Raw genomic sequence first — 22433 nt, 5'->3', positions numbered from 1 at the left:
AAACAAGGCAACATGGATATCCTTGCTTTCATTACACAATTCAAACAGCTTGCCCATGAAACTGCATGGGCAGACGATGCTCTTTTGACCATTTTCCAAAGGAATCTATCCGAAGAACTCAAGGATGAAGTCTCCACAGTACCATGCCCACAGAATCTAGCGGAAATGATCACCTTGGTACTACAGTTAGATTACCGCATCCAAGAAAGAAATCAAGAAAAACGCAAGGGTAAATTCCGTTCTCCTCTAACTATTCCGAAACCACAGGCTCTCAAACCCACCAGAAGTCTTGACGTTGGAGAGCCCATGCAGTTTGGTATGGCCAGAGGACCCTTAACCCTGGAAGAAAGACAGCGGAGAAGAGCTTTGGGGTTATGCATGTATTGCGGGTCAGATAAACACGTATTGAAAGATTGTCATCTAACATCTCCCCGACGCCCGGGAAACGACTCCACCCACCCATAAAGGGAACCATGAGTGGGTCTGTGGTGCAGAGTTCCCAAGAGAGTCATTCCAATACCCAAAACATGGTAGTGATTCCTGTCACACTACAACTCCCTGATACATTTATCCAACAAGTCCCTGCTTTGGTGGATTGCGGAGCCGCTGGATTATTCATGGATTCGGAATGGGCATCTAAAAATAATATACCCTGTATCAGTAAAACCTTGATCCTACCAGTAGAAGGAGTGGATGGCACTCCTCTGTCTTCTCGACCGATCATAAAAAACACAGTAGCTCTTACAATGAAGATCTCCACCCATGAAGAGAGTATCACTTTTGATCTTACAACAGGATACATCTCCAATGAATCCAACCATATCAAACTTAGCCCTCCTACCGGAATGCTATCGGAATTACCAAACAGCATTATATCCGACAGAGGATCACAATTCATTTCCACCTTTTGGAAACATCTTTGCAACTCCTTGGGGATAAAACGTCACTTAACATCAGGGTATCATCCGCAATCCAATGGCCAGACTGAAAGGCTAAATCAATCCTTAGAGCAATACCTTCATTGTTTTATTTCTGCCTCTCAGGACAATTGGAGTGCTATGTTACATTATGCTGAATTTGCAAATAATAATTCTCTTCATTCAAACATACAGATGTCACCATTTTATTGTATGTACGGATTCCATCCTTCTAGCTTTCCAACAATCACTCCACAAGCCACCAAAGTACCTGCTGTAGACTCTCTTGTATCAGACATACAATCAGGTCATTCTACCGCTCTCGTAGCACTTTCAGAAGCCAGAAGCAGGGCTAAAAGACAAGCGGACAAGAAACACTTAAAATAACCCATCTATAATTCCAGAGACATGGTTTGGCTCTCTTCAAAATACCTACCAAGGCGTTTTATACCTTCAAAACTCTCTCTGAAATACTTTGGTCCTTTTTACATCATTGAAGCCATAGGAAAGGTGGCTTATAGGGTACAACTTCCCCCGTCTTGGCATCGTATTCACAACGTTTTTCATGTCTCACAACTTAAACCACATGTTTTGGACAGATTCAATAGGAAATAAATCATTAGTCTCCCTCCAATAGACACTCCGGAATACGAAGTAGCTGCCATCTCGATTCCAGATACCACCGTGGTTCATTACAATACCTCATAGACTGGAAAGGATACAGTCCTTCAGATCGAACATGGGAACCTCCAACCTCGGTTCATGCCCCGAGATTAGTTCAGAAGTTTCATCAAAGCCATCCCTGGAAACCAGGACCAACGGCCCCGCGCAGTGGGCATACTGTTAGGATTCCTTTGGGGTTGTTAAGGAGGAGATGGAGGAAGCACTATTCTTGCTATAGGCAGTGGAATGCAAGATGGCGCCTCCTCAGTTCCAACTCAGTAATTCACAAGAAGCGCTCTAGCCTTTTTCAACATGGCGGCACGCTCACTACACGTTCTATATCAGTCATCACAACGAACGGGTAGGTGCGTCGCTTCTGTCTCGCTCAGTTGTGCCCTAGCTCCTTGCCGCTGCACTACAAACATTTGCTACTTCATTGGCGTTATTTTTTTTATCTCCGTCTTTCCCCTCTCCATTCCTTTCAGCTCTCTTCATCGCACTTCTTCGTGGAACTTACTCATTCCTTCTCTTTTTTCCCTTTCCTCTACCTCCCGCCCTTCTATCTGCTCTTACCATCATTCTATCTGTTTACTTCTCTTTGGCGATTCTTGCCGCCGGTTTTCCTCTGCCTAATTTGGAATTTTCCCGTTCCGCCTTTCAACCCGCTGTAACCTACCTTCCTCCTGGTTTTCTCTGCTGCCCTCCTGGAGCCCCTGCGCATCTTACTCCAGTCGGCAATCACTACGCCTCCTGGGGGAACCTTGTGACTTTCTCCGTGCAGCTCCTCGGCAATGTACCAGCCGTTTTTTGCAAGCCGCACGCATTGCTTCTCGCAATCTACTTACCATCATTCTACGATTGCTACAGGCTCCACTCCGCTAGGATCATCTACAGCACCCCGAACACCTACTACTTCGGAACTTGGAGTGTCTTCTGGACTACGACTAATTGGGTTTTCTTCCCCAAGAGGGTTTCCCAAGGGTGCTGCCCCTGTGGTGCACAGAGCCCGGGTACTGGTCTCTGGACGCCATGTGGGACGCATTCCCATTTCTACTGGTCCGCCACTGCATGCATCTGCACAAGACTGCAACTGTGAGTACACAAACGTGTTTCTGTATAACACACACAGGATACACGGAAGGCATCCTATTTGATTATCAATCAGAGCCTGTATTTCCAAAAGTACTAAATCAAGGGGAAGCCTATATGGTGGATTAGTTACATTGGCGATGATTATCTCATTACCGCCTACTTTACAGTAATCCACCAGTAAAGTGAGTTTATCCACTAGTTTATGCGAGGAATTCGAGGTAATTTCCACTAAGCACAGAGATTTCTTGACACCCAACAGCAATCCTCCTTTAGGCTGCCCACGAAGACCCTGGGTAGCCAGTTTGTGAAAGAGCTGCCAACCATCTATAACTATTGGGCGAGTGAGCCAGGTCTCCTCTAGGGCCACAACCAAATATTGGTCAGTTCTCTCCATCAAACCATCACCCTCAAATAGGTAAGAGTGCCCACGAGTATTCCAGCTAATGAGGTGGGCAGGTATCACCTCATTAAGTGTTAAAGTCCTGAATTTCCATTCTGTGCAACCAGGTTGGCCAACCAGGCCCAATGAGTTTCTTCCCCTTGTGAGTCATCCTCTGTCCTGGCTCCAAATGGCAAGCTAGGGACAGCGGAGGCGTCACTACTATGAAGGTGAGCAGCATTGTTTTTCCCACCCAAGTTTGATGGGGATAATCTCCAGCCATACTCGGTTTCAATGACTAGACAATCACATCCCAATCGATTAAAAAGGTCATCATGTTCCAGAATGTATGTTAGTCTACTAGGCACAAAAATAGTGATTGATGTGGCATTATATACATTCTCACAGATGTCAACAGTTTTTATATTGCTACTTTCGATGTAGCATAGTGGGATAATGCTATGGAATGAATACAAAATAAAGCGCAATTTAGAACCAGTCCATATCCATCACAAAAAAGGCTCTGGATTTGAAGGGCCTTAGAATTAGCTTTAGGTTTGGAGGTAGCCACCTGTGGGACAGTAGTCCACTCCGAGTGGACTTGCTCCTGGGAACCGCATCTCACGGCCTTCGGAGGAGTGACCGCAAGCTGGGAAAACGTGCCAATTGGCCCAGTGATGCCAGGTCGAGTCCCCAGTCAGTCTGGGTAGAAGCGTTCACAGTAGTCATTACAGTATCTGATTGATTACCAAACAGCAAGTCCAGGTTAATGTCTTGTTGTTCAAGTTCCCCAATGGGTAATCCAGAAGGATTCCTTGCCGAATGGATTGGAATTAAATGAACCTTTTTACCATTTGTGTTAGGCAATGCTGTTGCCGACTTCTGAGTCAAAGGCTTCATTCTTGAGCTGGTTACTGTGCATCATGGTGATAGGTCCGAGGAGGGGATGGTCCGAGGAGGGGATGGTAGGGGAGACGCACAGGCCGAGCACCCAAATCAAGATACTGACAATCCCTCCAATGTAGACCGCATAGTTAGAAGACGGTAAGGGCCCACGCATTACATTTTGCGTAGGTTCATTGGAGGGGCACGGTTGAAAAATGCGATATAACGCCACAGGTGCATCACCCGCAGTGTCCTTTACAACCTCATACACCTTCCTTGTTCTTTTCCTTTTAGTTGCCAAGGGCTTATACATTAAAGCCTGACTTATGGGCTTCCGCTGTCACCTTCGCCTACCAACTACATTAGGATGGCGCACAAGTGCCTCTGCCGGGGCATCCAGGATACCTTCCAGTGATAAACAAGGCAGGAGCGTGTTCAAAGATGACTGGTCGAGTAGTGGAATAGTTGAGTTGAAATGAGGGAGCGTACTGCAGCCAAAGCTGACATCTGCATACTAAATTGGATATGGAGAGTATCAACCGAGGCCACAGATTTTATGAGTTGATTACCTTGAAGATCCAATTTTCCCATGATTACCTTGGATTTTGTTGATAGCTCCATTAGCAGTGTCTCGGGAATGTTAAATATGATTTCAGAGGAGCTTCTTTCATTAACTTGGTCAGACAATGCGAAAGAATGATCTGGGGGCGGTGATAATAAGCCATTATATCGAAACAGTGAAGCAGGATATTTGTCGACCATAGCAGGAGTTCCCCTAAAAAGTAAAGGTATTTTGGCCGAATTAGTCATCTCAACTGCCTCTGAGGTGTGGTCAAACTGAGACTGCAATGACGGCGGTGGTATTCCTGACAGGGCAGTAGCAGGAGCAAGGGCTACACCAGCAGGTTTAGAACTAGCCTTGTTCCTCTCATTAAACTCAATTCCATTAGCTTCCTCCACAGAATGAGGTCCCTCTTGTTGCAAACCAGTCGACGAGAAACCTACAAGTGATAGTAGGTGAAAGAGAGACAGCAATAGTTACCTGTGCCCCCACAGAGGTGACCTGTGATGTTGTAGGAGTAGTATTCATAAGAGCCTTAATTACTGATGCACTAGTTTTAGACCCCAAGTACCGGAGTGATAATGAAAGCTCGTCAGTGAGGTCTTGTTTGAAATTAATATAATTGGATTCAGCAGGATTCCTGTCTTTCAAATTTTAGAAGTAGGGTAAAAATCAGTCATTTTTGAATGCGCCACGGTTCCCTTGGCAAGACCCCCCAGCTTAACAGTTCTCTGGGGGCATGCACGTGTTGCATGTCTAGTATTTATTGCTGGTATATCTGCGAGAACGCCGTCCAGATCTTCCTCACGTACTGGGGCAAAAACCTCATCAAGTGAGGTGACAAGCATGACCTGATTATCCATTGTGCCGAGTTGGTTTAAAGCAGAGCGCTTCACTTGGCCTGCTACTTTAGGGCATCCAGCACAGTGCTTCTGGGTCGTGGTGGGTAAAATTAGGAGTCTGCTATCAATCAAGTAAAGTCACTGATCCACCCTTGTTTATGCAGGATCAATGGCATTCATGCCTATGGGCTGTAGACGTAAAAACCAAAAGATAGGGAGGATATATGCGGAAGGCTTTATATGCATGAGGTCATGTATGCGGGACCCAAATGAGTGTAAAACTCAACAATTACTTGCCATAACACTCAAAGATCAACCCCTCTTGACTGGGGCCCCTAAACCAGGCACAAGATTCTAAGATATGCCGGTTCCGAGGCCTCCAAACCCCTTGGCTGGTTGCTCAGCAAAATGCAGATAGCAGGGTGTAGAGTGCACTGGCAGAACAGCACTTACCCAGGGGCAGGGGCAAAGGTCACAATACCTTTATGTTGAGACCTCCAGGCCACCAGGCCGCTCACACTTCACTGAGGCACCATTCACTTTTAGCACTTTTGGCACCTCAAATCTGCCATCTGCTGCGAATCTGTTGCAGATTTCGTACCAAATTCTGCGCTTCTCCTCCACTCTGCTGCTGTTACATACGTAGCATTCGAGGAATTCGAAGAGTTAGAGGAAAGGATGTAACGTCATCTCCTCGCCGTCAAGCTGCACTGCTTCTGACCACACATGCAGCCGCTTCTGACAGCTCAATATATGCCTCCAATTTGTATGCTGTGTAAAGTTAACTACATGAATGCAGTCTTCGGGTAGGTTAGGTATAACTGCTGCCTCTTGATGCAAAGTTTCTCCCAAGATGGTCACACGTATTGGAGTAAAGGGGTAATCTCGACTATCTTCATGAATACAGTCGACGGGTCCTTTTAATGACGCTTCACATCCGAAGGATGTTAGTCTTGGATGAATTGCACATCCCTTACTCCGAGTATCGAGATGCGACCAAACCCTCTGATGTTGTATAGCAGCAGAGTCCCTATAAGTCGTTTGTTTGCTTTCCTACATATAGATATTGATTCTTAATTTGTTTTTGGGGTCTCACACTTTTAGGGAGAGATGTATATGGATCTTTCTTTCTCAAGGCTGGGAATGTTTGTGTGTTTTTAGGGCATAAGAGGGTGGCAGAGGACATTTCTGTTCTTTCGGCCCTGTTATCTCAAGTTATCTCTGTGCCTTTTCGCTGTGGTGATGTGGGAGGCGATAAGAGATTTAGGGGACAGTGTCTGCTAAAATATCCTACCTCTCCTCACAAATAACATTTGTGTTCCATAGTGTAAGGAAGACACGCTATCAAGAATAGACAGACACAAGTGATCACAGTCCAAGGGTGTTTATTAAACTGGTAGGGTGAAAAAATGGCTAATATAAACCTTAATCTAAGATGGGAGCAAGCTACAACCATCAAATGAAAAATAAGGCAGTCCTAGGGGCGTCTTGTCAAATAAAAAGGGCCTATACTATGAAAAACCTATTGCCAATCCTTGTAACTAATACAAAAAAGGTGTGGGGTAAGATTAACAAGCAAGAAAGAAGTGTTCACAAATGATAAGTCAGGATGTGGTAGCCGGGGGTCTCCCTTCCCCACGTTTTGAGCATGGGACAGGGTGGGACTCCTGAGCACAGCACACACTCAAGCTTTCCAAGCATGCGACAACAGTTCCAGCTTCAGCTATCAGGACCTTTGGTGGTTAAGTGTCTTTTCCACACAAATCTCTTGCCTCCGAGGAATTGATGTGCTCCAAAAATAACAAACAAAAGTTCCTTTCAAAGGTATGTTGGGTGATGGCCTTTCACCCTTGGATCCCCTCTTCTGGGCTTACAGCCACAAACAAGTGCTTTCTATATCTCAAATCTTAATGTCCTTTTACACAGTTCACAGTGGACATCTCTCTGCCGGGTTCACTTTTGTCAACAAACTTTAATTGGGACTTTAGACTTTGCCCCTCTTTATTGGCATCCGTCCATCGGGTTGATTCTTGCCATTTCACAATTCCTTTTTCTTTCTCTTGATGTGGGATTCACTGCCCTTACATTTTTCAATGATTTTTCAGTCATAGACTTTTGACTGCACAGGGATTATGCTAGACCCCTGTATGATCACTTTGACCTTTCTTGGAGGCTCTCCTACGGCCTTCTGGTATCAGTAGTTTCCTTCAAATACAGGATCGACCAGAGTCTCTCGAGTGAGCACCCATGTGGTGCCGGACTCCACTGCAGCTGGTCTTCCCTAAACAATTTATAGTTCTTTTGAACTTTCCTCAATGTGCCAATTTGCGACTTTCATCCAACACAGTTTGGTTTCTTTATCGGGTCTCCCCTCGACTCACCGGCTGTGATGAACTACTTGGCTTTCTTCGTATTGGGAGTCAAGGCTGGTACCACAGTAGCAGGCTTCTCCCTCTGTCGTGCTTAGGCACGCTCCGTGTACCGTTGACATCTGCTGCAACACACTTGGGCTATTGTTTGCTGTCTTGCGATTCTTTCCATGGAGGTTTCATGGGTTCGGGTCAGAAAGGGCTAGGTCACCTCTCTCCTTGTCAGCCTTTTGGTTCTCACCGCCTTTCTCCTCCTCTTTAACTACCAGGTTTGGATAGCTCTCTCTTCGTGCAGTCTGCCTTGCTCGTACTGTGCTCTCATGATCCACCTTTCATCCCTGAGGGGAAAGGAAAGGGCCATCAGGTGAGTGAGGTTCTGGTCGGCTGCCTGACTTTGCCTGACCCTTGGGTTGTGACATGTCAGTAAACAGTTTTATTGGTCCGTTGTCTTTCGTGGTGTACGACAGTGTTCGTGTCAAAAGGGGGAAAGGTTAATGTGTCTGATTGTCCTACGTGGTAGGATGGGGAAAAGGTTCTATATGGAATTACTACCCTCGTACCAGGGGGTTTGATAAATTTAGAAGGGTGAGATTGATAGGGTTTGTGAGATGGATGGGAATGACCAGGATTGTTATCGTGAAAGGAAGAGGAGGGAGTGTGGGAACGGTAGTGTTTAGTCCAAGTAGACTGGGTGTTTGGGAAAGAATAACCAGATGGATGTTTAAAAGAATGTCCAGGAATGTTCGGGTAGGATGCAGGAAAACAGGGATTCTGGGATAGATAATCCTTGGGTGCAACCGGGTTTGAGATTCTAGGGGATTGGTTCTGTACGGAGCGGTCATTGGATCTGCGCAAGGGAGATTTAATGGGAGGAAGCGAGGCAGATGTATTATTGCCTACAAAGGCCTCGGGGATATCGTTCGCCTCTCCTCTTCCTCGCCATAGTACCGCGTCTCACCTGGGGCATTCCCCTGAGCATAACCCTGGATTCCCTTACCCAGGTGATCCTCCCCCATTTGTCTACCCCTAGGGTTGAACTTTGAGAGAACCAGTTCTTCCTTGGCCACCTGAATAAGGGATTCCCTAGATATACATGAGAGAATACCCTCAGAGTTCTCACACTACTGAAAGTAAGGTAGGTGTGTAGGGGTCTGTAATCATTGTGAAGTTTCCCCTCAGAGTGATATATAAGGGGTTCACTGTCTCACACATTTTATTTTTTAGATATACCTCTTCCAATGACTTATATATTTCTATCCCCCATGAGCTGTATATTACATCCCCATGGATAAGTTGTTTTTCCCACTTTTCTTTATTTTCTATAGAAAATGTATTTAGGTGGGGAGACCGAACAGGTGTCGTCCCTAGGCTCTCTGAGTTTTCTTTATCTGTTGAAGAATGCATTTCCTTGGGTCCTTGAGAATCACAGGATTCTATATTCTTTAAGGAGGTGGAAGTTTATGTCTCAATTTGGTTGAGGCATAACTCTCCAACTCAGTGAAAGGAAAACATTTTTTGGGAGGGTTTTCTCTCTGATCTAGTCTCACCGAATTTTCAAAATGCTTTTTTGTTCCTTTTTCCCGATTTCATGGTTCTCATAGAGGGATCTTGTACAGAAGATAGGCCACCAATTCACCCGTCTGCATTTCGATGGGCTTAGGAGAATAATTTAGGAAGACAAGTTGGAACTCTTCTTAATATTGTAAAAGGGAGAGAACAATTAACCATGTTTTCTGCCAAGGTTTTGCTGGTAAATTATGTAAATCGTAAAACCAGAAGGGATGTCTTTGTGGAAACCTACACTAAGAATAGCCTTTTCCATCCCAGGTATCCGATGCCACCAGGGACTAAAGAAATTATAATTGTTCCCCTATACACTCTCCCGACTAGGTAGACTAGTTTTGGGATTTACTTTGGGAAAGCTGAGGCCCAAACTACTTACACTGGGTTTAGGGTGAACTTTGAATTCCATCCAATTGGAATGTTGGGTTCCTACATCTACTGGAGAATGGAACACGATTTTCTTAGATGTTAGCTGGTATGTTGGGTCTGTGGATACTAGGACGTGGGCCAACTCTGTATCAGGTTTTCGCAATCCCACTCTGACACCGGCATTGAATAACTCCAAGACTGAGCTCATGATTACTGGTACAGCACCTCAGTTGCGTAAGATTGATGTTGTTTAACAGTTATTTTAAATTGCTGAGTGTAAACTGGCTACTCTGCCCAAGGTCAAGACACTGGGTGTAACATTAGCTCGAGAGCTGAACATGAAGGCACATATCAACAGCCTAGTGTCTGGCACCTCATACTATCTCAAACTACTTGCACAGATGAGACCCTTTCTTAATTCCACCAACTGTGCTACTCTTGCTCATACTATTATTGGTGCACTTCTTGATTATTGTGCCAGCTTGCTGCCTGCTACAAGGCATTGGTAGGGGCAAAATCAATCAACAGCAGGTTATTCAAAATAACACAGTACGCGTCGTAAAGGGGTTGGGCAGAACTGACCATGTGTCTGCTGCTAGGCGATCCCCACACTGACTATCCATTGACAGGTGTGTCACCTTGTGGACAATGTGTATCACCCACAATTGCATTTACAGAAAAAGTCCTGATTACCTATTAAGCAGACTCTCATGATTTCAGAATCAGAGAACGCTCAGATCGAACAACTCCTGCCGTTTGCAAATTCCTAAATCCAAACTCTCACTTGTGACTAACGGATCTTTTCTAAATGCCGCCCAAAGATGCTTGAAAGCTCTTCCCCTAGACATGAGAGCTGCTCCTCCTTGGTTGGCTTCAAGCAGGCTCTGAAGACAGTTTTATTTGGCTGTACTGCTCACCCTTTCAGCCTCTAAAGGCCCTCTTGCTGGGGTCATGAAGTTGTGTTCCCTTTTGTTTGCTCATGTCTAGTGGTACCATGCCTACAGGCTTCCGGTATTTAGCGCGTTAAATTAATTGATACATAACATTCATCGCATTTTGGCCCCTTTGGGCTTTAATCTGTCCTATTGAATCAGTCATGCCAGAGCTCACTGATGAGTTATAGCTTAGCAGGTGTAGGGTCAGTCGAGTAGTCCCTCTCACGCTGTTGTATATTTATCTCACTGTCATGTATGTCCCTACGGATTACCCTCAAGATACCAAATTCCATGGACACAACAGTGCCCCAATATACACCTTGAAGACTTCCCACTTCCTTAACTGTGCCCTTGCTGATGTTAAAGAATATTGTGATATCTCCAATATTTGAAGAGAATACAATATACAGTAATGACATAGACTTGAACCGCCAAAGGTGGTAATAGGCACGCCCCGGACTGAAGGTCAGATGAACTAATATCAGCAAACGATCGCAGTAATTCCTGGAACTTATCGTCGTGGAGGTGAGTGTCGGAGAAAAGAGCCAGAGGTCAGTCTTAGATGAGGATTCATGAACTGATGAATAGAATGTGTATTCACGCCCGCCAGGGTGCTGCACTCGCCATGCATCCATCAGTTCCAAAGATTGCATGCGCTCCAGTAGTACTCATGCTGCCCCTATCAAGCCTCTTGATTCACCCCTGTATGATCGTGCACAGCATCTAAGATCATATTAAAATCCCTGCCCCACAATTTGGGCACCCAGGGAAATGAATGGCACATGTTGATGATGTAGGCATAAAAATGAGGATCATCAATATTCAGGCCTTAAGTATTTTAAATGAGAAGTTCCCTAGTCTCTATTCTGCTGTGTACAGCCTCATAACGACTGCTAGGATCCGCCAGGGACTTAGTAAGTGTAAACCTGAGGTACTGATGTATTAAAATCAGTACTCCCCTCAATTAGGTGGAGAGTATTGGGCTATATTTGTTCCCACCCCAGAAACAGGCAAAGTGTGTCATAATCTTATCTGTAGCATGTGTTTCTTGGAGAAACAAAATATTGACCTTGTGATGTTACCACGTGCCAATAGTCGCTGCGTCTTTACAGGGTTGCCAATATCCTGAACATTCCAGCTCATGCGTACATCTGTCCTGTGAAGATGTCACAATAAGAATAAAAAAATAGAAAAACTCTGTTCTTTTTTTGTGTGAGTTTTGTTTCAACCTGTGAACCTTTCACAAAATCCAAAATACAAGAATACAAATTTAACAAAATACAAGGAAAACATAATTGATCTGCTACACAATGAGAAGAATAAAAGAAAAAAAACACAACATCATACATTTTTTGCATAAAATAACCATGACCAATCGCTTATATAAAATTCGAATTCGAAAGGGGTAAAATAATCTGCATAATTTAAAAATATACTATCAATTCTCATTTTGTGGGGGCAATCATTTTAAAAAATCTCATCATTGTTATCTTCCATGAAGCCTGCGGCCAACAATTATCTTAAACCACCATTCTTTAGTCATAATTATTTTGAAATCTTTCAGGGAACGTCCAAAATGCAGTTGTCACAGGTTTATTAAGGAAGTACACTCAACCACTAAGTGCTCTAAAGTTTCGACCATGTTAGGGATCTTACAAAATTGACAAATTCTAAGGGCATTGTCGACTTTATTACGTGCTCCTAAGATTTCATTTGTCCGTAGTAAATACAAACGCACCCTTAAAAAGTAAGCTCTCCATCGTGTATCTGAAAATGTGTTTACGTAGCTCAGGACAGGCTTTAAAGGTTTCTCCTCTAGAACTACATGGGCAAATAACTTATATTTTTTACATACATTAATAGTTAATATCCAGTCATTGTCCCACACCTTCCTTTTGATAACGTAGGCCCTTGACATCAGCATTTCTGGACTTGCCTCTAGTGATTTCAAAGCATTCATAAAGTATTCCACCCATTTAGTTAATGTGCCATCCTCCTTGTTAAGCAATATACTATTTAGCATTCCAAAGAAGGTGCCCTCCTGTGCTATCAAGATCTTCCTGAACAATGACCGTACTTTCCAAATCACTGCAGCCCTCAGGGATAATAATCCAAATTCAAAACACATAACAGGGGTTGGAACCTCAATTGGCAAATGCAAAACTCTTTTCCAAAAGAGACCCTCTAACTTGACCCATGGGATTGACTCTACCTCTAGAAGAATCTCCGTCCCATACGCTATAATAGGAACCACGTTGGCTTTATAGAATCTAAGCACTGGGAGACCAGAGATGTGCCCACATTTGTTATTGACCAAACAAGCTAGAGAAGCTAAGCAAATCTCTCTTCTAGTTTCACACCCTCACAACATCAAACTGTAAACCACACTGTCCATATCCTATCTGTAAACATTGAGCATAACATTTAACCCCAACTACCCAGAATATACTTCCCCACCCTCACCACACTGTATAACCCTGTATTATAAACACCCAATACCTATGAACATGAAGCACCTTAGCTCTGGGAAAGCTGTAATTGACAGCCATGTTGCCACCTGAACTCAGCAAAGCAGGATATAAAGAACCAGTATCAGATATGAAGCACTTGACAAACATAAGCATAACGTTCCTTGTTCAAACCTAAACCTCATTTCAACTGAGCCCTATCTCTAGCTACAGGACAAGGAATATTGTTCTCCATGAAAGCAGCCACTGCATCCAGTACGTAAATAAAGATGACTAGTTTTGAAAACTAAACCGCAGCTTCGTGGGGTACAACATTGAAAATTAGATTGATCTGTCACGTAAAGGTTTATTTACTCCCAAAAAAAATGTTTTGTTCCTGTTCAGTTGCAATAGAGAGGTTCGTTAGATAAAAATCCAGTTGGATCCAAGATGTAATTCACCCTTCTCTCGTGGGACACAGAGGATGGCATCACTGTCCCTGTAGGTAAGAATCTGAGTGACTATGTGCCTGGGAGGGGCAACAGGCTTGGGGGGAACTGTAAGTAAGGCATGGTATCAACAGTAAGACAGACACAAGTGACCACAGTTCAAGGGTGTTTATTGAGCTTCAACTGGGTTTGAAAAATGACTATCTAATCCTAAATCTAAAGATGGGAGCAAGCTACGACCATCAAATAATAACGCACTCCTAGTGGTGTCTTGTCAAAATAAAAGGGCCTATACTAATAAACCTATTGCCAATCCTTACCTCTAAATACAAATAGTATGGGAAACAATGTTATGAAAAAGAAAAGTGTTCAAGAAATATGTCAGGATATTCAAGCCATTGGCTTCCCTTCCCCATGTTTTGAGCACGGGGTAAGGTGGTACACTCAAGCTTAGCACAGTCTCTGGCTTCTCTAGCGCGAGGGTGCAGTTCAAAACTTCAGCATCATGGCCTTCTGTGCCAAAGTCTCTTTGCCGTTCAAAGTCTCTTCTATCAGAGGGCCTGATGCAACAAAAAAATAATAAAGTTCCTTTCCTTCCAGGATTCTCCTACGCCGATTTTTCTCCAGTGATTTATTATTCACCTTGGATACGCCTGCGCCGGGCTCAGATCCACTTTGTGTTAAAGTTTGTATTTTCACATAAACACACTTTTCACAGATTTCCATGTATCCAATTTCTCGGGTGATTCATGGTTCACCCCGATCCCCCTCTTCCGGGCTTAGATCGTTCTAACACAAAATCTTCAGTCTCCCTTTGCCGGGCTCGGACCAACTTTATCTAATTTGCCATCAACTTTCTTTACTGTATCAACATCAAAGACTTTCCATTGTGCACAGGATTTGGCTTGACCTGTTGCAGGACCACTTCGGTTCACAATCCTTTGCTACTCTTTCACTTTTGCCAACTCTCAGTTGGACACCTTACATAGACCTGCAATTGAACATGCACGCAGTGCCGGACCACTCTGTGAAAGGTATTGTATATCTTGGTTTCAAAGTTCAATCACTCATCTGCAGTTCGATTCTTCTTGCGTTGGTTATCACATGCGTTTCATACACTGTTCGTTACAGCACTCGCCATACAATGTTGCCGCTTGCAACCATGGCTTCAACACAGACCAGTCTTTTATCTGTCTCCCCAACTCACTGCCTGTGTTGATTTCACCAATGCTGCTTTGCTGTTGGAGCCAAGGACAGTACCACTGCAGATGGTGATTCGCCCTGCCTCGATTATTCATGCTCGAGGCTTCATGAAAGTAACGGTTCCTTGTCGAACAGGTCACGGGAACTTCCCTCCTTGTGATCTCCTTCAGTTTCGCCGTCTTTCTCCTTGTGTTAAACTGCCACCTTGGAACAGCTGTTTCCTCCTGTGCTTTGCCTTGCTCAGAGTGTGCTCTCGTGCTCTGCCTTTTATCCATGTGGGGAAGTGTAATGGAAGTCAGGTGTGCGTGGTGGTCAGTAATTGCCTGACCCTGCCTGACTATTGTATTGGGATACATCAGGTATACGGCTCAGGTGTTACTCTGTTTTCTATCATAGTGGGCTGTCTGTGTTGTGAAAGGGGGTGGGGGCTGAATTATGATATGATATGGCATTTAGAATGTGCCTGTACACAAGTGTTTTGAGGCATGTTTCTACCTGGTAGGACGGGGTAAAGGTGTTACAGTGTTACAGGGAAGGGGATATTGCATCTCACCATCCGGTGTCCCACTCCCTAAAGACCCCTCACCCAGGCGATCCTCCCGCACTGGTCCACCCCCAGGAACTGGATCCAAAAGTGATGGCCGTGTCCTGGTCACCTGGATGACAGATCTCTGGGGACTAGTGGGTGAGACACCGTCTGGTTTCTCACAGAGCCGCCCCCCCTGCGATCTATGAGCCCGTTTGACCAGTAAATGCGGAGATAGATGAGGCTGATCTAGCATTATCAAGTATTCATAACAAAGTGCTCCATACTACCTGTAGTCGGCCCCACCGTAACTCCTACAATTCTAACATTGTTTCTCAGTGAATGCAATTCCAGGTCATCACACTTTCTCTGTATGGTTTTAAGCACAGAAGTAAGGGTATCAATAGTAATTTCCGTTGAAGCCACATCATCTTCAACAAGCCCACTCTAGTTTCAGCTTCAGTTAGGTGGCCCTGGGTTTTCTCGAAATTGGCATTGAGTGCAGTAATATCACCCAATTCAGAGTTGACTGAGGAGAAGCCCGCCTCCATATTGGAAATATTTTTTTGCAGCTCAGAGTGTTCACCTGTGGCCGATAAGGCCTCAGTGGCCACAGTCGGGTTCGGACTAGGGCCTCCCACCGAGGCCTTCACGTAGGTGTTAGGAAAGATTTCATATTTTAGGTAATTTTCCTTCCATGTGGCAACCCCCAAACTTTTTGCTGTTGTTTTACACCCTGACCGCACTCCTCTGGGCTTTCGCTCCATTCTTACGGGGAAACTGACATGCCCTTAAGACAGTCATTACCGGGAAACGTTGTTTTCCGTATTTCTTTTCTCATGTTGCAGCTTTCGCGCAACATGGCACAAGAGGGCACTGTAAGCTAAGTTACTGCACTCTTGGGTGTCTAGTCATTCTACAGTATCTAGAAACTCTCTATGGATTTATAACGAACTGTGCAAGTATGTCACAGATGGGACTGGTGGCAGTGATCGTTTCTTTGTGTTTTGAACTCCCTTTTGCCCTGTTAACCACGCTTCTCCCGTTTGGCCAAAATGGGTGGCCTGGCTTCCAAAATGGCCAGACCACGAGGTTCTTTGTCCTGTCCGCTGACCGTCTTGCCCCTTCACCTTCCCCAGGTCGAGCCGACCCGGGGCCATCCTTATTTGGGCATGTACTTTCCCGCGAAACACAGATGCTTTCGCAGGCTTCTACAGGCCTGTTGTGAGCCTCCAGGAGGTGGGCTGGGATGTCTGGTCCCAATACACATCCTGGGTGCCAGAGAGTCTAGTGTGTCTTGAATGCCTGGGACCACCGTGGTCCGTGATAGGTCCACGGATCGTGTGAGTGTTTTGTGAGCAGATCTCCAATTGGGCCCTCTCCGTTTTGGCGCGAAGGGAACTCTGGATAAGAGGAGGCTGGAAACACCACTACCAGGTCGATCTCCTGAGTTCTCAAGAACAAAGGATAAGGAGCCAAGTATCCTGCAACTAAGAAGCTGAGTCGCGGAATCGCTGGTGACCCGCTGAAGGTTTGGCACCCTGCAATGCTGTCGTCCTGTGAGACCCATCTGCCTCTGATCGAACGAGAAGGCCTGTACTGGCGCTTCGACCCTTTAGAATAGTGGGAACAGCTATTCTCGGCACCTTCACCAAATCCTGTACCTAAGCCTTCGGAAGCGTCCCTGGGCCATCCAGTGGACTGACCAGCCTACACAGGAACCTTGCTCTGTCACCGCCATCTGGCTTACTGCTAATCCTGTGTCCTCGGCACTCTCACACCATTCGTACACTTGGCATTCCCAGGTCTGAAGTGAGACGTGTGCTTTGGGACCGGAATACCTGCGGTTGCCGAGTTGCCCTGCTGTGGTAACAAACCTGTGCGTGTTTGCTGCATTTGGGACACCCTCGACCCTGACTCCTGCTGTCGCGGAATCTACACGGCGTCGAGACATCCTGCTGATCGCATCTGAACCTGCCAGTACCGGAACGGAACCGGAGAAGCCTGGGTCTGCCTGCATCGGGGACCGGTGAGTAGTCAATACCCTAACCGGTCGCCCTTCCGCAGGAGCCTGTGGCTTTCCATCGCTGTCGTAAACAGCAACCCTTTTCCGCACTCGCACCCTGCTTCTGCCCACAACTGGAGGCCGCGCTTGAGTAGCGGGGAACTGTTCTTCATCGTCTTGTTCACCTCTCTGAACTGCCTGATTTCCCTGAAGAGACTCTCCTTTGCCCGTTGGCACCCGCGTGTGCAGGTTTTTTTTTAAGCACAAGGCTCCACTCTTCGTAGGGCTCGGACGTCCTTCTAGTTAGGTGGCCTCTGATGTCGTACTGGGTCTAAGGATTACTTGCACTGCCTGTTTTCCTCCCCATCTAGGTGGTCTGCATATTTCGTGCTTCTAACTCTTTAGACCCCTTGGTCTTGTATATATATTGTATTGATTGTGATGTGTTGGTTTACTTGAGTTTTATCGTGATTCTTTACTATGGTCGATATTACAAAGGCCTTGTAATAAATGTGTCTATATTTTTATTATAACACCTGTCTGGAGTAATTTGTAAGTGTCCTTGCTTTGTGTGCTCATTGCGGGCTTTCAGTCACCCTCACCCCTCTTGAGACCTAGTCTTGACCGCCGCCATCGCTACCCTGATTGGTCTGGCTTGTCCAGAGGTTACCCTGTTCCAAGAAACTAGGCTGACCTTCTGAACCTCTGCCCCGCCAGGACAGAGTTCAGAAATCCATCTTAACAGTAGGTGTCAATACTTCCCTGTTTTTTGTGTGATCCTTTGGTCATCATCCCACTCCCAGACATGGAAAGTCTCCAAGCAATATCATTCCCACATGCACAAAGACACAATAGGATGGAGGGGAAATATAGTCCCTGTATTGATGGTATGTAAGCCCACTATGACTCCAACAGTATGTGCACAACTCAATTGAAAATTGCAAAATTGAGAATACACTCTTTGTACTGGTGCACCTCACACTGTGATTACAAAGGCCAGGGGCTATGGATCTCCAATATAATCCACTTTAGGCCCATATGTCAACGGCACCCAATCTGGGTATCAGCCAATAACACAACCCAATGGCTCACCCTCACAATGCCACATCGCCTTTAGTTCTCCAAATCTTCATACTCGGACAGGGAAGGATGATCCAAGAGGGTGTAGCCCTTCAGACGTCAGAAGAGCCCTGCAGGAACAAAAGTAGACTCATTCTTTTACAGGGACACCCCTCCGCCCGGGCGATCCCCAAGGTGGTCACAGCAAGGCACTGAACGCTGCAGGATGGACAAAGCACACTGCAGGTCCACGGAGCAGGCAGGGCACACCAGGAGCTCAGCAAAATCCTTTGCACCACAGGGAAAACCTCATCCAGCACCTAGGAGGTGGACAGCACTCTGAGCACATCTGCAACACAGGATGTTGCTTTTCAAACAGCCGCCCGACACTCTGAGGATCATTCAACAATATCTCGGCTGGTCGCCAGCCATAAGATACACTCCGTTCGGGTCCACCAGACTTCACAATCTTTTAGAGGTAGGCCCCCTACCACGAAAGGGACAGAATGCGGGTGCAGTAGGAGTAGGTGGTGCCGTGGTAAGAGCTTCAATAAGAAGCAGCCATCTTGCATGCTTTGAAACAGCGCACCCATGGTATCCATTTTTAAGAAGCCCAATTCACGTAGAAAGCCACACATCTGAGTATAACAAAGTGTGTCATGTCTTTGATGGAAATCACCTGCACGCAACTTTGTTAGACCGTTATGGTCCTGGTGGGTTGATCTTGCTGGATGAAGACTATTCCAAAAACAATATGAACTAAGTTACTAGTAATTATGTTGTTCAGTCAGTAATAGTTGAGAGATTATTTTGATAGCTCTGCTGCAGTTAGTCTTTGGTCGCATTATAAAATATGGTATCTGGTCATTGCATCGAATGAAATAGCATTGATTGCCATACCGGAGAAAAAAAAAGCATTGAAAAAAAAAGTGTTGAATGCTTTTTTTTTTTTAAATGTAAAGGGTTTAATTTCATTAAAAACTGGTTTAAAAGTAAAAGAAAGGGGACATGAAGGGAACCCGTCCATTAAAAAAATAAATAAATAAATTTAAAAAAAACATGAAAAAATTGCATTCAATGTTTTTTTTCTGATGCTTTTTTTTTCTCTGGTATGGCATTGGATGCTATTGCATTCGATGCAATGACTATAAACCTAAAATATTACTTTAGCACTGTTTATCTTACTGAACTATTATGCTTGATATTGAGAAAAACAATACATTGCATACATATTAAAAAAGAGAAAAGTACAGAAATCAGATAGTTATTTGAAGAATGTGCAATCTTCATTTCTTTTCGGATGCTGGCAGACACTGAATTGAATTGTTCTCCTCTGTAATGGCCCTTGTTTGTCAGGAAACTGCCAATATAAACACTGACCCAGCATCAGGGAATGAGCAAAACAAATGCTTTCCAAGACCTTTTGCCAAGAGGATTACCCTTTGCATGGGCCAAATACTCAAACCTTGCATGGAAATAAGTGCATGACAGATCTCGGAAGGCGAACCTTTTTTATTAGCACCCAGTGGCTCTTAAGATGTAGAACTCTCCAGAGCACACTTGAAAAGATTCTGACTGACCAGTTTCAACTAAAAAATGTGAAAAGCTTGCTTCGCCTTCCAAGCGTTAGAAAAGCACGGGTGGCTAACAGAATAAATGATCCACCGGAAAGGACAATAAAAGCCATACCTTATCTCCCACCTAGTAAGAAGGGGTATGTCTTTGAGACCCTTCATGAAACCTTTTAAGGCTCCCAATAATCAGATCCTTAGTCTGCTGTAACTCACGGAAAAAGTCTTGGACAAGTCAGAATGGCTGGAGAACAATTAGATCTGGAAGGAATGGTCTAGTGATGTGCATAAAGTGTGTCCAATACGATGCGAGGTGTCATTCCCATTATAACATAAAGTGGGTTTTAGGTCTAGTTGCAGATCTGCAATTGTGCTTTTAATCTGTCTGTTATTAAATGCCATAAAGCAAGATCTTTATTTTAAAGCACTGCTTTACAAACAATATTGTCCTGAATGTTTTCTGTATTTTGGAAATGGGTGTCTTTGTCTGCAATGATGTGCAGTTCATCTGAATGATACCAGTTGCTTTGCATATCTCGGGGATTACCCATTCAAAGATGCAAGGAGTGAAATGATTTGCATTCTTTCCTGCCTGGGGCATTGTAAAGCATAAAGTATGCCCTTTGGTCTAGAATATTGTCTTGTTCCCTTAGCTGTCAGTTATCTGGCCAATTCTTTCGCACACCACTAAATACATTTTTAAACACCACTGGCATAACTTGTTGTTTGGTTAGTAGCACTGGGGCAGAAGGGAATTTCCCCTTTCCCACGGATTTCCGCTTTACTCATACTGATGCAACCCCTGCATAGATTATTGGGAGCAAGTTCTTAGGATGTGAGTGTTTCCCTTTATGTTGCTGCTCTTTGTGTTAGAGTGTGGGCTTGAAGTGAGGTTTAGGCTCGCTAGTAGCTGTAGTGGTGTTCTATCAGCAAAGTTTAAGGTAGATAGTGCAGTAATATGTTGATATTTCAATGTTCAGTGCATCCTTTGAGGTAACTAGGTTGTCTTAGAAATCATATTCGCAGCTTGTCACACAAGCTCCAAATTCGTATTTAACCTCATTTGAAAAGAGCATTTTCCAAAATCATTTTCAGGTTATTCTCATATAGACCAATTTGCACTAATTGTTATTAATGACATGTTACTTGTTACTGGGAAGGGGTTAGCTTGTTAATGTATATTAGTATTTATATTCAGTGCAAGCCAGTCAAATGAAATATCATCCTGAAGTGAATAACATGTGCTCTCTGTTCCTGAAATCCGTGCATTTCCTATCGGTGCGTGCCGGCTGCATTTGCCACTGCTTGCATGTGTTTCTATTTCTCTGTTTCAATATAAAGCCCACTAACACTGCATGTTAGTGGGCTGCATGTACTAAGCTAATAAACCCCTGTAACTCACAGCCCCCAAGCTATTCAGAGCCTTCCAGTTATGCAGAGCCCCACAGCTACTCCTACAATTCATGAGCTTGAAATGTTGTATGGTTTATGGGTGTAGTACGTATGATGGAAATCATCTATCGCTTTGCCCTCCTCTTGGGTGATGTTATGTATTGCTCTTTTGCTTCAGGACACAAATAGCATGTCAAATCTGCTAGACACTGTGAGAATGGACATTTTGACACACATATGGAAGGCGACAATAAAAGCCCACAAAATGTTCTGGAAGCCCCTCTACAAACAATGCCAAATAACGTTTTCTATGGGAATGTGCCCACTTGGGAAAGACTACAACCACGTTTTAGCTCACTCTACCTTTCACAGGGGAGAAATATCCATTTGCTTATCAGTCTATGTCCCACCCACTTGGGCAGTCCAGCGCTGAAATGCTAGGCAATTCTCCTCTGAACAAGAGTACAGACAACAACCCCAGGCACGTGTTTCGGCCTAGTCGGGCCTCATCAGTGAGGTGAAGCTGTGCCACTCTAAGCACAGTAAGCAAGGTGTCCACGTCAGGATTACCCTGGGTAATTTAGGGTGAAACCCCAAGTTTCTAAACCATTCACAATAAGATCCGGGAGCCCCTTTACCGAGAACGAACATGCCAAACAACTTGTTCTGTGGGAAGGTGCTCACTCGGGAGGGTCTACAACTACATTTTAGCTCACTGTAACTTTCACAGAGGGGAAACCTACATTTGCATATCATTCTAGTCCCACCCACTTGGGCAGTCGAATAAAAGTTACAATAAAAGCCCATGTAACACATTTTGAAAATAGCATACACTACATGCCATAATATTATCTAATATATAAGGCAAGGTGCCGCTGCATGGGATTGAAATGTTCTTTTCAACTTATGAAACATATTGTCATGCATATGCATACTGAAAAGACAGTGTTAATGTACTGCAGTCCTTGGAATAGCACAGTGGCAGCAAAGTTGACAGAGACCTTATAGTAGTTAGCCAAAATCGTTCAAACACACAGAGACACCAGTTCATGCAAGATGGACCGTATCAAGACAAGGTGTAATCATTATGATCTGCAGAAAGACAGAGGAATAACCTATTCAAAATACCTACTTAAAACCTGGAATCTAGAAAATTGCAACAAATACCCTCACCCCATTTCCCTCGCCACCTCCAGAGTACGGGA

The 22433-nt window shown here is 44.6% G+C and overlaps 1 protein-coding gene across 3 annotated transcripts in view; it reads left to right on the top strand.

The window, feature by feature from the left end:
• The window catches only part of SAMD12 (sterile alpha motif domain containing 12), a 2183709-nt gene that overhangs the window by 372674 nt on the left and 1788602 nt on the right, over positions 1-22433 (top strand). The window lies entirely within an intron of this gene.

The sequence above is a fragment of the Ambystoma mexicanum genome, chromosome 5q (genome assembly GCF_040938575.1).
Source record: "Ambystoma mexicanum isolate Mex_15411 chromosome 5q, UKY_AmexF1_1, whole genome shotgun sequence".
Classification (NCBI taxonomy): domain Eukaryota; kingdom Metazoa; phylum Chordata; class Amphibia; order Caudata; family Ambystomatidae; genus Ambystoma; species Ambystoma mexicanum.
Note: the sequence above shows the minus strand (reverse complement) of the source record. Positions and strands in the feature narration are given on the sequence as shown.